The sequence below is a fragment of the Erinaceus europaeus genome, chromosome 7, assembly GCF_950295315.1.
Source record: "Erinaceus europaeus chromosome 7, mEriEur2.1, whole genome shotgun sequence".
NCBI lineage: Eukaryota > Metazoa > Chordata > Mammalia > Eulipotyphla > Erinaceidae > Erinaceus > Erinaceus europaeus.
In genome coordinates, this window is record NC_080168.1 from 44,927,283 (window position 1) to 44,944,748 (window position 17,466).

The 17,466-nt window shown below is 43.6% G+C and overlaps 1 protein-coding gene across 5 annotated transcripts in view; it reads left to right on the forward strand.

Moving 5' to 3' along the window:
• Positions 1–16,351: 16,351 nt before the first annotated feature.
• The window catches only part of TCP11L2 (t-complex 11 like 2), a 69,665-nt gene continuing 68,550 nt past the window's right edge, over positions 16,352–17,466 (forward strand). The window contains exon 1 of one of the 5 annotated variants that reach the window (XM_060194360.1): positions 16,352–16,498. The gene's annotated coding sequence lies outside the window, so the exon portion shown is untranslated. Of the gene's footprint in view, positions 16,499–16,596; positions 16,809–17,466 lie in introns of those variants that run through there. The other 4 variants (XM_060194359.1, XM_060194361.1, XM_060194358.1 and 1 more) reach the window with 4 other exon arrangements.

Genomic DNA, 17,466 nt, shown 5'->3' on the forward strand with positions numbered 1-17,466 from the left:
TATCAGCAAGTACAAAGACCTAGATTTGAGTCCCCGCTCCATACTTGTAGTGCAAAAGCTTCGTGAGTGGTGAAGCAGGTCTGCTGGTGTCTCTCTTTCTGTCTTTCCCTCCCTTTCAATTTCTCTCTGTTCTATCCAATAAAAAGAGGGACATGGCCACCAGAAGCAGTGGATTCATAGTGCCAGCACTGAGCCCCAGTGATAGCCCTGGAGGCAAAAAAAAAAAAAAAAGTACTTTACCAAATGGAAAAGAGATCAGATTTAACTTAACTACATGAAAATGTAAAATTAGGTTGGGTGGTGACACACCTGGTCGGACACATGTTACAGTGTGCAAGGACCCAGGTTCAAGTCCCCACCTGTAGGGGGGAAGATTCACAAATGAAGCAGTGCTTCAGATATCTCTTTCTCTTTCTCTTTTTCCCTCTCTATCTCTTCTCTTAATTGCTTCTCCCCTTTTGTCTCTATCCAATAAATAAAAAACATATAAAAGAAAATGTAGGGGGTCGGACGGTAGTGCAGTTGGTTAGGCGCAAGTGGCATGAAGCGCAGGACCGGCGTAAGGATCCTGGTTCGAGCCCCAGGCTCCCCACCTGCAGGGGAGTCGCTTCACAGGTGGTGAAGCGGGTCTGCAGGTGTCTGTATTTCTCTCCCCCCTCTGTCTTCCCCTCCTCTCTCCATTTCTCTCTGTCCTATCCAACAACAGTGACATCAACAACAACAATAATAACCACAACAAGGCTACAGCAACAGGGGCAACAAAAGGGGGAAAAATGGCCTCCAGGAACAGTGGATTCATGGTGCAGCAATAACCCAGGAGGCAAAAGAAAAAAAGAAAATGTAAAATCACTGAATTCAAGAATAAGGAAAGCATATGTAAAAAATAATTGTAAATATGACAGATCCAAGTTAGTATATCATTACCTTAAAAAGCCATACAAGTTGAGATAGTATAATGGTCAGAAAATATTTTCGGGAGTCGGGCAGTAGCCCGGTGGGTTAAGCCCATGTGGCACAAAGCACAAGGACCAGCATAACGGAACCCGGTTCAAGCCCCCGGCTCCCCACCTGCAGGAGAGTTGCTTCACAGGCGGTGAAGCAGGTCTGCAGGTGTCTATCTTTTTATCCCCCTCTCTGTCTTCCCCTCCTCTCTCCATTTCTCTCTGTCCTATCCAATAACGACAACAACAATAATAACTCCAGCAACAATAAAAAACAACAAGGTCAAGAAAAGGGAAAATAAATAAATATAAAAATTAAAAAAAGAAAATATTTTCATGCTTGAAACTCCACAATCCTAGGTCCAGTCCCCAATACCACAATAAACCAGAGCTGAGTAGTGCTCTGTCCTTAATTTGCATGCCTGCAGCCTCAGTTTCAGACAACTGAACAGTGCTTTGATCTCTATCTCTCTGTGTCAGAAAAATAAATAAAGAAATGTTAAAAAAAAAAAAAAAGGTCATTTCCTGAAAAGAAAAGAAAAAAAAGGAGAGAACTCCAGTTCTGAGGAATTTGCAGTGGTTTATTTGCAATACCTTCAATGTTTTATGGGGAAGGGGAGAAAGGGTGTGTGGGATTCAAGAGCAGCCTGTGGACTTGGGGCTCCATAGAGACTGAGTGGCCAGGCATGCAGGAGCCTTGAGTTCAGCTGGTGTTGCTCACATTTTCTTCCCTGAAGCTTTTTTTGGGGGTAGGTGTGTTTGTGGCTGCTAAGGCTCTTTTCTTTTCTTTTTTTATTTATTTTATTTTTTTTTCTTTATTGGGGAATTAATGTTTTACATTCAACAGTAAATACAATAGTTTGTACATGCATAACATTCCCCAGATTCCCATTTAACAATACAACCCCCACTATGTCATTCATCATCTTTCATGGACCTGTATTCTCCCCACCCACCTACCCACCCCAGAGTCTTTTACTTTGGTGTAATACTCCAATTCCATTACAGGTTCGACTTGTGTTTTCTTTTCTAATCTTGTTTTTCAACTTCGGCCTGAGAGTGAGATCATCCCATATTCATCCTTCTGTTTCTGACTTATTTCACTCAACATGATTTTTTCAAGGTCCATCCAAGATCGGCTGAAAACGGTGAAGTCACCATTTTTTACAGCTGAGTAGTATTCCATTGTGTATATATACCACAACTTGTTCAGCCACTCATCTGTTGTTGGACACCTGGGTTGCTTCCAGGTTTTGGCTATTAAAAATTGTGCTGCCAAGAACATATGTGTACACAGATCTTTTTGGATGGATGTGTTGGGTTACTAAGGCTCTTTTCATTGCATTACATAACCAAGAGCATTATGACTGACACTCCAATAACCTATACTTAACAATAACCCCAACTACAGAGCCACACCACCCTTCAAGGCACTTACACATCCACCAGATCCTTTGGTGGGTTGAGCAGCAGTATACTAGTTCTCCAAAGAAAGCCAACATGTGGGAGTCAGGTGGTAGTGAAGCAGGTAAAGCACAAGTGGTGCAAAGTACAAGGGCCGGTGTAAGGATCCCGGTTCGAGCCCCCGTCTCCCCACCTACAGGAGAGTCTCTTCACAGGCTGTGAAATAGGTCTGCAGGTGTCTATCTTTCTCTCCCCCTCTCAGTCTTCCCTTCCTCTTTCCATTTCTCTCTGTCCTGTCTAACAACGACGTCAACAACAACAACAGTAAAAAATAAGGGCAACAAAAGGGAAAATAAATATATATATAAAAAAATTAAAAATAGCCAACGTGTGCTAAGGTCCAGGTTTAGCCTAAGTTTCCAGTTTACATCCCTTCCTCCCCCATCTTTTCTTTTTCTTTTTCTTTTTTGCTATTGGCTTAAGATTTAAAATTTTTTTGTTTTATTTTTCTTAATTTATTTATTTATTGATTGATTGTACTATTTTTTATTGGGGAATTAATGTTTTATATTCAACAGTAAATACAATAGTTTGTACATACATAACATTCCCCAGTTTCCCATATAACAATACAACCACCACCAGGTCCTTTGTCATCCTTCTTGGACCTGTATTCTCTCCACCCACCCACCCCAGAGTCTTTTACTTTGGTGTGATATGCCAATTCCATTTCAGGTTATACTTGTTGTTGTTGTTGTTTTTGATCTTGTTTTTCAACTTCTGCCTGAGAGTGAGATCATCCCATATTCATCCTTCTGTTTCTGACTTATTTCACTTAACATGATTTTTTCAAGGTCCATCCAAGATCGGCTGAAAACGGTGAAGTCACCATTTTTTATAGCTGAGTAGTATTCCATTGTGTATATATACCACAACTTGCTCAGCCACTCATCTGTTGTTGGACACCTGGGTTGCTTCCAGGTTTTGGCTATTACAAATTGTGCTGCCAAGAACATATGTGTACACAGATCTTTTTGGATGGATGTGTTGGATATATCCCCAGGAGAGGAATTGCAGGATCATAGGGTAGGTCCATTTCTAGCCTTCTGAGAGTTCTCCAGACTGTTCTCCACAGAGGTTGGACCAATTGACATTCCCACCAGCAGTGTAGGAGGGTTCCTTTGACCCCACATTTGACCTCTCCAGCATTTGCTGCTGTTACCTTTTCTGATGTAGGACATTCTCACAGGAATGAAGTGGTATCTCATTGTTGTCTTTATTTGCATTTCTCTGATAATCAGAGACTTAGAGCATTTTTTCATGTGTTTCTCGGCCTTTTGGATCTCTTCTGTGGTGAATATTCTGTCCATGTCCTCCCCGCATTTTTGGATGGGGTTATTTGTTGTCTTGTTGTTGAGTTTGGCAAGCTCTCTCTATATATATGTTGGTTACTAAACTCTTGTCTGATGTATGGCATGTAAAGATCTTCTCCTGTTGGTATGCTTTAAAAACCCCTTTTGTTTCATTTGGTTTAATCTCCCCTGCATTCTATTTACATAACACTGTATTCTATTTACATAACCTCTGTTAACAAGCACCACCTTCCCTCCAGAGCATTGGTGGTTTAGTGGTAGAATTCTCACCTGCTCCATCCCCTTTCTTTGTCATACCCTGATTTTCACCAGTCACTTTTTTCTCCACCTTCTCTGTGTCACATCCTGTTCCCACTCTACTGGGATAGTATATTTATAAGGACAAGACTGTTTGTAGTTTAGTTTAGCTTAGCTCGGCTTAGATTGTGCTGCATCTTGCATGAATAAAGAGATACTGCGTACAACCCAGCCATGAGTCCCAGGTCGTCTGTTACCCGCCCATGAAGCCAGCCCGGCGAAAACAACATATGGCGCCCGAACAAGGGACTGACACAAGCCCTGAAACAGGGACCGGCACCGACGTGGGACCTAACCCGCCCATCACCCAGATAAGTAAACTTGGCTACCCATCCGCCATGGGTTGCCTTTCTACTTATGAAGAGGTTTGCCAAAGCCTCTACTGTTTCATTATGAGACAGTTTCTCTATCTATGGAACATTTTACTCTGGGCCACACTTCGGTTCCCTGGCCAGGAACTTTGGTTTCTTGTGACCCTAATCATAGATGCACTGAGATTTCTCCTTGGACTTTCTGGATTCCCTCTCCCATGTTTCCTGAGGAAAAGGACTACATTTTGCTCCGGGCCACAATTTGGTTCTTTATGACCGTGATCGTAGAACTTGGGATATGCATGGAGATTTCCACTGGGACTTTGCGGACTTCTTCTCGCATGTTTCCCATGGAGAAGGACTACTCTAATTTGAGGAGCGTTCTCCAGTACCCTGGAAGTCCCCAAGAATGGAGACACGTGGTTAGTTCTACTCTCCTGATTGGATTCTTTCTTCGATGGGAAGACACTTTTAAAAATGGGTACCTGAAGCAAGCCAGCAGGAACAGTCAGAAGCACCCTAAATGGAATTTCGAGGAGCTTTTTGGACTAGGACGCCCTCCGGGGACTTATAATGCTACATGGTGAGATCTGTTTCATAAAAGAGTGATTTGAATGACTGAATTTTTGTTTGACATTGACTTAAAAAAAAAATGCTGGACACAGCCATGATTTCTAGAGACATCCATAAACAGTCCAAAAAATTGTTTTTTCCCTCCTTTGATTTCTTTTTTACGTCTTGGCATAAATCTGAAACGTTTAATCCTGAAATGATATGAGTTATGGGCAGGGCAGATAGTGCAATGATTATGTTAATTATTCTCATGCCTGAGGCTTTTAACCGTGGTTCTTCTGTTTACCTTTCCACATTTTATTGAGTTTAAACTGTATAAACAAACTTCAAAATCATACTAGAAAGGACTTCCAATTATAATGGAGTTGTCAATTATAGTAAACTTCTAATCTGCTACAAGTTTTGTTTGACAAGTAAGTGAATTTCAGCTGTCAAGTCTTCACACAAAAAAGCATCTACTCAAATAGAATTCCCAGAAATCCATTTGGACCCCTGTTTTCTGACATCGCCCACAAGATAGAATGACTACAACGCACCCCCAGAAACCAATGATGTGACCTGGCACGACCTGAAGAAACAGATTCACAGACTCCAAAGATCACTCTCTACAGAAAAGCAGAATTCTGGTGGCCGACATTCCCCATCGAGACAGACATGCAGCATTTCATCCCTTGGCATTTTCTTCTGTGGTCAGCTACTTTGGACTGACACCTCCATCGGACTTACTGGTACACGCTGCTGTGTTTCTCAAAGACTAACTTCAGCCAATTGACTTGAGACTTTATAGACCATGTCCCCTCGCCTGCAGGCTCTGCTCCAGAGACAGAAAACTCCCCCTCCTTATTAGGTTATGCCCACAGAGGCAGGAAACGCCCTTTGAGGCAAGAGATGCCCCCAGAGGCATGAAGCGCTCCCAGAGGCAAGAAATGCCCTTTCACCTGCTAGGCCTTGCCCTTTGAGGCAAGAAACGTTCCCCTTGGCATCACACTGGTTATTGCTGCTCGCCTATTTTGTTTTCCATGTCTAATGCCAGTTCTTTTGAAAACGCCTGTATGATATAGGTTTCTATTCACCCCACAATCCTGATACTATGGCCATTAGTTAAAAAGAAAGGGGGAATTGTCGGTATGCTTTGAAACCCCCTTCTGTTTCATTTGGTTTAATCCCCCCTGCATTCTATTTACATAACACTGTATTCTATTTACATAACCTCTGTTAACAAGCACCACCTTCCCTCCAGGGCATTGGTGGTTTAGTGGTAGAATTCTCACCTGCTCCGCCCCCTCTCCTTGTCATACCCTGATTTTCACCAGTCACTTTTCTCTCCACCCTCTCTGTGTTGAATCCTGTTCCCACCCTACTGGGCTAGTATATTTATAAGGACAAAATTGTTTGTAGTTTATTTTAGCTTAGCTCGGCTTAAATTGCGCTGCGTCCTGCATGAATAAAGAGATACTGCGTACAACCCAGCCATGAGTCCCGGTTCGTCTGTTACCCACCCATGAAGCCAGCCAGGCGAAAACAACATTCTCCCATTCTGTGAGGGGTCTCTTGGTTTGGGTAGTGGTTTCTTTTGCTGTGAAGAAGCTTTTTAATTTGATGTAGTCCCATAGGTTTATACTTGCCTTAGTCTTCTTTGTAATTGGATTCGTTTCATTGAAGATGTCTTTAAAATGTATGCGGAAAAGAGTTCTGCCAATATTTTCCTCTAAGTATCTGGTAGTTTGTGGTCTAACATCCAAGTCCTTGATCCACTTGGAATTTACTTTTGTATTTGGTGAAATACAGTGGTTCAGTTTCATTCTTCTGCATGTTTTAACCCATTGTTTCCAATACCATTTGTTGAAGAGACTCTGCTTTCCCCATTTAATAGTCTGGGCACCTTTGTCAAAGATTAGATGTCCATAGGTGTGGGGCCCCCCATCTTTTCAAAACCAAATGCAAACCAGAGCTCTTTCAGATTTTTCAGATAAATGGAGGAGGGGAAGGGCTGGTGATCTCTGTCATCACAAAGGATATTGCCTTTCTTCACACTGATTTCAACAGTTCTTTTACAAAATACTGTGTTGTGCTTTATTTAACCCTCACCTGAATTTTGAGCCTGGAAAATTGGTTGTCAAGACAGTCAGACTGCTTGTTACATGCTACTTGTTTCGTTAAATATAAGATAATATTTAATCCTCAGAGCAAACCTATACTATATCAGATTGAAAAGAAAAAAAAAATGGAGAGAAAGAAGGAAAGAGAAAGTTGGGCCCGAAAAATAGGTCACTTGAATAGTGCACTCTTTACTATGTGTGCAACTCAAATTTTAGCCTGGCCCCCATTGCAGTGGTTTTTCTCCCTCTCTCACTTTGCCTCTCTATCCCAATCCATCTAAAAAAGTCCAGTTCAAGCCCCTGGCTCCCCCTTGCATGGTAGTCACTTCACAGGTGGTGAAGCAGGTCTTCAAGTGTCTATCTTTCTCTCCCCCTCTCTGTCTTCCTCCCCTCTATCCATTTCACTCTGTCCTATCTAACAATGATGACATCAACAACAACAATAATAACTACAACAATAAAACAACATGGACAACAAAAGGGAATAAATTAATAAATATTAAATTTTTTTTAAAAAAAAGTCAGCCTAGGGGGCCAGGTTATAGCACAGTGAGTTAAGTGCACATGGTGCAAAGCACAGGGACCAGCACAAGGATCCCAGTTCTAGGCTCCCCACTTGCAGGGGGGTCATTTCACAAGCAGTGAAGCAAGTGTGCAGGTGTCTATCTTTCTCTCCCCCTCTCTGTCTTCCCCTCCTCTCTCCATTTCTCTCTGTCCTATCCAAGAACGACAGTAATGACAACAAAATAATAACAGCAATGATGAACAACAAGGGCAAAAAAAGGGGGGGGATGGCCTCCAAGAGCAGTGGATTCATGGTGCAGACACCGAGCCCCAAAGATAACCCTGGAAGCAAAAAAAAAAAAGTCAGCCTAGGTGGGTGAAGCCACAGAGCCAACCTAAGTAAGTTAACTAAATATGAAAAGAGAGAGAGAGAGAATTGAAACACTGAGAATTTGCCCAAGATCACACAGATAAGTAGGAGAGCTAGAGTTTGACACCAGGTCTATTTTAGTCTAAATCAATGGTGTCAAATGTAATTAACATATAGAAATCCCTGCCAGCTTCTATGAAGCCAACATCACTCTGATACCAAAAGCAGACAGGGACACAACCAAAAAAGAAAACTACAGACCAATATCTCTGATGAACATAGATGCTAAAATATTGAACAAAATTCTAGCCAACCAGATACAGCAGTATATCAAAAAGATTGTTCATCATGACCAAGTGGGGTTTATCCCAGGCATGTAAGGTTGGTAAATCAATCAGCGTGATCCACCACATCAATAAAAGCAAGACCAAACACCACATGATCATATCAATAGATGCAGAAAAACCCTTTGACAAAATACAACATCCCTTTATGATCAAAACACTACAAAAATGGGAATAGATGGAAAATTCCTGAAGATAGTGGAGTCTATATATAGCAAACCTACAGCCAACATCATACTCAATAGTGAAAAACTGGAAGCATTTCTCCTCAGATTAGGTACTAAACAGGGCTGCCCACTATCACCATTACTATTCAACATAGTGTTGAAAGTTCTTGCCATAGTAATCAGACAAGACCAAGAAATTAAAGGAATACATATTGGAAGAGAAGAAGTCAAACTCTCCTTATTTGCAGATGACATGATAGTATACATAGAAAAACCTAAGGAATCCAGCAAGAAGCTTTTGGATATCATCAGACAATACAGTAAGGTGTCAGGCTATAAAATTAACATTCAAAAGTCAGTGGCATTCCTCTATGCAAACACTAAGTTAGAAGAAATTGAAATCCAGAAATCAATTCCTTTTACTATAGCAACAAAAACAATAAAATATCTAGGAGTAAACCTCACCAAAGAAGTGAAAGACTTGTATACTGAAAATTATGAGTCACTCCTCAAGGAAACAGAAAAAGACACAAAGAAGTGGAAAGATACTACATGTTCATGGGTTGGAAGAATTAACATCATCAAAATGAATATACTACCCAGAGACATTTACAAATTTAATGCTATCCCCATCAAGATACCAAGCAAATTTTTTAGGAGAATAGAACAAATGCTACAAATGTTTATCTGGAACCAGAAAAGACCTAGAATTGCCAAAACAATCTTGAGAAAAAAGAACAGAACCGGAGGCATCACACTCCCAGATCTCAAATGGTACTATAGGGCCATTGTCATCAAAACTGCTTGGTACTGGAACTTGAATAGACACAGTGACCAGTGAAATAGAATTGAGAGCCCAGAAATGAGCCCCCACACCTATGGACATCTAATCTTTGACAAAGGTGCCCAGACTATTAAATGGGGAAAGCAGAGTCTCTTCAACAAATGGTGTTGGAAACAATGGGTTGAAACATGCAGAAGAATGAAACTGAACCACTGTATTTCACCAAATACAAAAGTAAATTCCAAGTGGATCAAGGACTTGGATGTTAGACCACAAACTACCAGATACTTAGAGGAAAATATTGGCAGAACTCTTTTCCGCATACATTTTAAAGACATCTTCAATGAAACGAATCCAATTACAAAGAAGACTAAGGCAAGTATAAACCTATGGGACTACATCAAATTAAAAAGCTTCTTCACAGCAAAAGAAACCACTACCCAAACCAAGAGACCCCTCACAGAATGGGAGAAGATCTTTACATGCCATACATCAGACTAGAGTTTAATAACCAAAATATATAGAGAGAGCTTGCCAAACTCAACAACAAGACAACAAATAACCCCATCCAAAAATGCGGGGAGGACATGGACAGAATATTCACCACAGAAGAGATCCAAAAGGCCGAGAAACACATGAAAAAATGCTCTAAGTCTCTGATTATCAGAGAAATGCAAATAAAGACAACAATGAGATACCACTTCATTCCTGTGAGAATGTCCTACATCAGAAAAGGTAACAGCAGCAAATGCTGGAGAGGTCAAATGTGGGGTCAAAGGAACCCTCCTACACTACTGGTGGGAATGTCAATTGGTCCAACCTCTGTGGAGAACAGTCTGGAGAACTCTCAGAAGGCTAGAAATGGACCTACCCTATGATCCTGCAATTCCTCTCCTGGGGATATATCCAACACATCCATCCAAAAAGATCTGTGTACACATATGTTCTTGGCAGCACAATTTGTAATAGCCAAAACCTGGAAGCAACCCAGGTGTCCAACAACAGATGAGTGGCTGAGCAAGTTGTGGTATATATACACAATGGAATACTACTCAGCTGTAAAAAATGGTGACTTCACCGTTTTCAGCCGATCTTGGATGGACCTTGAAAAATTCATGTTAAGTGAAATAAGTCAGAAACAGAAGGATGAATATGGGATGATCTCACTCTCAGGCAGAAGTTGAAAAACAAGATCAGAAACAACAACAACAACAACAAGTAGAACCTGAACTGGAATTGGCGTATCGCACCAAAGTAAAAGACTCTGGGGTGGGTGGGTGGAGAGAATACAGGTCCAAGAAGGATGACAGAGGACCTGGTGGTGGTTGTATTGTTATATGGGAAACTGGGGAATGCTATGTATGTACAAACTATTGTATTTACTGTTGAATGTAAAACACTAATTCCCCAATAAAGAAATTTAAAAAAAAACATATAGAAGTAAAACAGATATTGGTTTTAGAGGTCATATCCTAATAACTTGAGAGTGGAAGCAAATTCTTTATCCATTAAGGCTATAATTGAAATTTTCTTTTACTTGGAAGCAACCCAGGTGTACAACAACAGATGAGTGGCTGAGCAAGTTGTGGTATATATACATAATGGAATACTACTCACTTATTAAAAATGGTGACTTCATCATTTTCAGCCGATCTTGGATAGATCTTGAAAAATACATGTTGAGTGAAATAAGTCAGAAACAGAAGGATGAATATGGGATGATCTCACTCTCAGGCAGAAGTTGTAAAACAAGATCAGAAGAGTAAACACAAATAGAACGTGAACTGGAGTTAGTATATTGCACCAAAGTAAAAGTCTCTGGGATGGGGTTGGTGGGGAGAGTACAGGTCCAAAAAGGATGCCAGAGGACCTAGTGGGGGTTGTACTGTTATGTGGAAAACTGGGAAATGTTATGCATGTACAAACTATTGTATTTATTGTCGAATGTAAAACATTAATCTCCCAATAAAGAAATTAAAAAAAAATTCATTTGCACACAATTAGGTTGTACTAAGCTCCTCAAGATGTGCTGATTTTGTATGTAGAAGTGTACTTGTTGGGGGCTGGGTGGTAGCCCAGTGGGTTAAGTGCACATGTCTCCAAGCATAAGGTCTTGCGTAAGGATCCCGGTTTGAGCCCTCAGCTCCACACCTGCAGGTGGGGTCTCTTCACAAGCAGCGAAGCAAGTCTGCAGGTATCTTTCTCTCCACCCCTCTGTCTTCCCCTCCTCTCTCTATTTCTCTATGTCCTATCCAACAACAATGACAGCAGTAATAATAACAACAGTGATAAACAACCAGGGCAAGGGAGTCGGGCGGTACCACAGTGGGTTAAGGGCATGTGGCACAATGCTCAAGGACCAGCTTAAGAATCCCAGTTCCAGCCCAGGCTCCCCACCTGCATGTGAGTCGCTTACTTCACATGTGGTGAAGCAGGTCTGCAGGTGTTTATCTTTCTCTCCCCCTCTGTCTTCCCCTCCTCTCTCCACTTCTCTCTGCCCTCTCTAACAATGATGACATCAGTAACTACAACAATAAAACAAGGGCAACAAAAGGGGAAAAAATACCCTCCAGGAGCAATGGATTTGTAGAGCAGGCACCGAGCCCCAGTGATAACCCTGAATGCAAAAGAAAGAAAAGAAAGAAAAAAAAAAAGGAGTGTACTTGTACAGACAATCTCATGATCAGGAAATGGATGGGCCAGAAATGTGTTAATGTCGTTCTTTGTATCTGATATCCTTTCTTTCTTTCTTTCTTTCTTTCTTTTTTTCTTTCTTTCTTTCTTATTAAGAGTTTGCTCATTTGCTATTTTATTTATTTGTTTCTGGTTTCCTTTAATTTTTAAAAAATTTATATGATATTATTATATCATTCTGGCACCTGAATTGCTGGGGTTCAAACCCAGGATTTCATACCTTCAAGGCCTGTGCTGTACCACTTTACAACCTCCCAGGCCACACTTCAAATGTTCTTTTTTAAAAAAATTTATTCTTGGGTAGAGACAGAAATTGAGAGGGGAAATGGGGGTAGAGAGAGGGAAAGAGACAGAGAGACACCTGCAGCTCTGTTTCACTACTTGTGAAGTTTTCCCCCTGCAGGTGGAGACCAGGGGCTTGAACCCAGGTCCTTGCATACTATAGTGTGTGCACTTAACCAGGTATGCCACTGCCTGGCCCCCACATCAAATGTTCTTATAGCAGAACTTCTTTCTTTCTTGGACTGTTGCATAGATATGAGAGAAGCATAAACAGCTTCCTATTCCAGGAGAGCTGGCAGCACTCCATCCTCCTTGCTGTCTGGAAGGCACAGCCAGCCCAGGACCTGACCCATGCTGCTTTCTAGAGTAATGGAATGTGATTACAAATATTTTGGGCACTTCATTGATACAGTGCTTGTATGCTTGTTGACATGTTGTTAAGGAAATTAAATGATTATACCAAGAGGTTGTGTGTGTGTGTGTGTGTATTATACCAAGAGGTTGTGTGTGTGTGTGTTATACCAAGAGGTTGTGTGTTAGTGTGTGTGTGTGTGTGTGTGTGTGTGTGTGTGTGTGTGTGTGTGTATAAATGCGCTTGGGTAGAGAAGCCATGAAATTCCAGTTTCTATTTTTGATCGGCCAGTTCAGTGAGTCATTAGACAGCCTTTTGATTAGTCATAAACTCTGAATGTGCTAATCTAATGCCTTGTACTAGAACCCCCTGGAACCCAGGTAAAAGCTATTGTCCAGGAACCTGAATGTTCAGAGGTCTTAATTTGTTATCCTCAAAAAATAGTATGATTTCTTTTAAATCCCATACTATTTGGGGGGGGGGGAGTGAGGGTCTAGGTCATTAACAAAGGAAGGGATTCCCCTACAGGTCAGAGGTTATAAAAGTTATTTTTAAAAGAAAGAAAACTCCATGTACTTTGACTATCTAAGAAGTGGGCTTGAAGAGAACAACTTAAAAATGAAGATCAGTATTCCCTCTCCCAACATATATACATTTAACACATCATAGTAAGGGGTCTTTTGAACACCTGTCTTCTCCCCTCCCCCCATAGCAATGCTCAGATCTGGCTTATTTATGATATTGCAAGGGGTTTAAAGCTGGAACCTTGGAGCCTCAGGCACTAAAAGTATTTGTATAATCATTATGCTATCTCCTCTATCCTTGAAAACCTATTATTTCCTATGATCTATATGAAAAGTTCCAATTATTATCATGACATTAGAATTTATGAATAGGATCTGTCAAGAAAGCTCACCTGGGAGAGTGCCTGCTTTGCCATGTATTAAACCCAGTGTTGAGCCCCCGGTATAGAAGTATCACCACACATTGAGGGAAGAGTCTATGCTGTGGTATCTCTCCCCCGTGTCTCTGTCTCTGTCTCCAAAGTAGTCCAGTGAAGCCCCAGTGATAAATACACACACACACACACACACACACACACACACACTGGGAGATGACTCACTCATTAGAACAGATTAAGGAAAAATAAATAACTTTAAAGACCAGGTCCATAGCCTGTTCATTGAGACCAGAACTAGGTACAGAATTTACAAGGCCCAAAGCAAAATGAAAACATGGAGCACCTTATGGATTAAGAATTTCATGACTGGGAGCCCCAGCAGTGGCGCAGCGGGTTAAGTACACATGGTGGAAAGCACATGGACCCGCATCAGGATCCCTGTTGGAGCCCCTGGCTCCTCACCTGCAGAGGGTTCGCTTCACAGGCAGTGAAGCAGGTCTGCAGGTGTCTGTCTTTCTCTCCCCCTCTGTCTTCCCCTCCTCTCTAGACTTCTCTCTGTCCTATCCAACAACAATGACAATAACAACAATAATAACAACAATGATGATAAACAACAAAGGCAGAATAAGGGGGAAAAATTCATGATGGCAGCAGCAGAGTATTTAAAGCATTTAACCAAGTTGTGTGTGAAGTGAGGGGGCACTTCCAAGTCTTGTGCAACTGACTGCAAACTAATAGAAGATTGTGTTTCCAGCATAATTTCTCTTCCTGGTTTGGGCTTCTGATGTTAATCTATATCTTCCACCCCTAAGTTCTCACCCCAGCACATGCTGGAACATGACACACCTACTTTTGCAAACATTACTGCTTCCTGGATTTGAGAGTTTCATTACATTTGAGATTTAAAATATGCCTAGGGTCAGACAGCTAACTGGTTGCCCAGGTAAACTGGACAAATCTCCTGACTCATGGTCACCTGCTCCAAGTTATACCATAAAGCAAAAGCAACACTCAACAAGTTCTTACAGAGCTAATAAAAGCAACAAAGCTGCAATGTGTCACTGTCACACTGCCTAGAATTTGGAGGCTATTTTGGGGGTAATTGTTCTATTGTGGAATTTTTAACGTTGTGATGGCAGTTGTTGTGTGGTGGCTGTTAATTGGCAAGAACTGAAATTGAAGGCTTCTGCCACCCAGATTGGAGGTTCCAACGAAAGATATAAACAAGGGCATGAAACAGCCTGGGTGGCAAACAGTATTTTCTCTTGATCTGTATCAAGCTTTGTATTTTGGGAGAAGGGAGGAGAACATGGCAAAAAAACACACAAACACAAGTCGCTACAGATCACCAGTTGAGTTTGTTTGAGAGTACTTCACCAGATAATTTGATGAGTGCTTACAGAGTAGAGCTATAGGCATTTCACGTATTTCTTTCATCTCATCTTCACTCATCAGCCAGGGAGGTAGCATCATCAACCTCATTGATCAATCTCCTGAGTAGTGAGTGCCAAAGCCAAGACACTGAATTATCCCACTCAGGATAACTGACTCTTCATCAGCTATTTATTGCCTTTTTAGTGGTCTGGGAGGTGGTACAGTAAATAAGGCATTGGACTCTCAAGCATGAGGTCACAAGTTCAATCCCAAGCAGCACATGTACCAGAGTGATGTCTGGTTCTTTCTCTCTTTCCTCCTATCTTTCTCATTAATAAATAAATACAATCTTTAAACAAAAGTGCCTGTTTGGAGGCCTATGAGATAGCTCACCAAGCAGGATGGGTGGCTTGTCATGTGTGCAGGCCTATATCACATGGGACTACCACTGGCTTGTGGTAGTCTCTTTTGCTTTAATGTGAAAAGCATACTGGAGTGGTGAAATTGAGTCTGATCTAGGTCCCTGTTTTTTTTGTTGTTTGTTTGTTTTTTACCAGAGGGTGTACCTCTGGTTTCTAGTCAGACTGGGGTTTGAATCTGAAGCTCTGCTGCCTCATGCATGAAGGCCTTTCTGCAGAGTCACCAAGCTAGGTGAGTAGTCTGCATTGCTTTTCTTCTTTTACTAAAAAACAAGGGATCCTTTACAACTCAGACATGATTTCAGGACTAAAGCAAAACCAAAACAAAACAAAAGCAAAGTGCTAGTTACACAAAATTTATATATTGTAGTTTGCATGTGTACAGCTGAGGAAAATCTGTTTCTGTACACCCCGACAGGAGCTGAACCAGTACACAGCTCTCCCTGGACTAGTTATTTACAATAACAGATGTGCCAAAACTTCTCCTGCAGATAGGCGCTGCCAAGAGCCCAGGAGGAAGTCAAATGTCTTATCTTTTGCCTGCACAGCCTGGTGGGTGTGACTCTCAGCAACTATCTTTCCATTCAGCCAGATACAAATCTGGATTCGGGTTTCTGTGCGGGACATAAACGGAGGAGAATGGTGTGTGTGTATGTGTGTGTTTGCGGTGGTATATGTGTGTGGGGGGGGTTTCTGAACACAATTGCCTCGAGTGCAAAAGTACCCATTTGTCATACAGTCGGTTGAGAAGTGTCTGCCTATGTGGTCAGTGTGATGGTAGACGCCTGATTTGATGCCAACCTAGGTGAGGGGTGTAAGGGTACTCAAATTTCTATCCACCGCTGAGGGGTTTGCAGTATTGTCAACACTAGTGAATCAAAGGGGACCCAGGCTGGCATTCCACTAGCATGTCAACTGGGAACTTTGCCTCACACCCCATTTTCCTTCGAACACACACACACACACACACACACACACACACACACACACACACACACACACACACACACACACACACACACACACACACACACACACACACACACACACACACACACACACACACACACACACACACACACACACACACACGACAGGCCCCGCCCCCAGACCAGTGGCCCCGCCCCCATCCCGGCTCCGCCAGCCTCCCCGCCGCCCCAGTTCCGTAAACACTTCTCTCCCCGCCCCTCAGCTGTCTTGAGACCGCAGCACTAGCCGTCTATGGCGCGGGGGTGAGCCCTTTCCTACTCGCCTCGCAAACAACCTCAACCTCAACTCTCCTCAGCCTCCTCTTCCCTCCGCTCCTGAGGCAGGTGTCCCACAGCTTGTCATTCCTGTCAGAGTTGGGGTGTCTGAGCCAGGGGTGCCCGCGGTCCTCCGCTCCGGCGGCCGCGCTCCCCCGCGGGCGGGCGGTGCAGTGGCCGCGCCGTGACGGGCTCCCCGAACCCCTCCGGGCCCTTTAAATACCGCGTGGGGCAAGGAGCCGGGCGGCGGGGAGCTGTGGGGCGGGCTTGTCTGGAGTGTGTGTGTGTTCCGTGCTCGGTGCTGGGACACCTGGAGACCCCCGGGGAGCTGTCGCTCAGTCTCCTTTCTCCTCTGCGGGCTGCGCGCTGGACTCGGTGCGTATCCTGCCCGGGATCGGGGGTGACGGGCACCTGTCAGTCGGGGAACCCCTCATTTCGGGGCAGCCTGAGGGCGCCCCCTCCCTAGTTTGGAATTTCGTATGGGGGCGCTAAGTCCCGGCTCCCGAAGGCCCCCCCATCGTCTCACCCCCACCCCGTTCTCCCCCATTCTCTTGTGGGACCTGGAACCGCCGTTCCGCGTGGGGGCGCGGGGTGGCCGCGGCGGGTGGGGTGGCGGCTGGCCGCTGTTTACACCCCGCGGGGCCCCCCGCTCTGGGAGGGGGCGCTGCGGCTGCCGCTGGAGTCCCCGGTCGGCGAGGGATGCGGGGCGGGCGCGGGGGGTGACCTGGACCCCGAAACCGGTCCAGGTCCGGGGCCCCGAAGTGGCGGCGCACAGTGTTTGGGCTCGGTTGTCCGGGTTCCCTAGCTTGGGCTCGGCCTCCTTGTCCCCTCCCCCAGGGTTTGTTTTGACAGGAAACGTGCAGCTCGAGGGGAGGGGCGCCCATGGACCTGCCCGAGGGGTGCGGGTTCCCGGGGCGGTCTGGGACTCGGCTTCAGGGCGGTGGGGGTGGGATAGGGTGTCTGGCTGGTGTTCCCTTAACTGAGCTCTGGGTGGCACCCTTGGGAGGGACAGCGACGTTTTGAGGCGGCACGT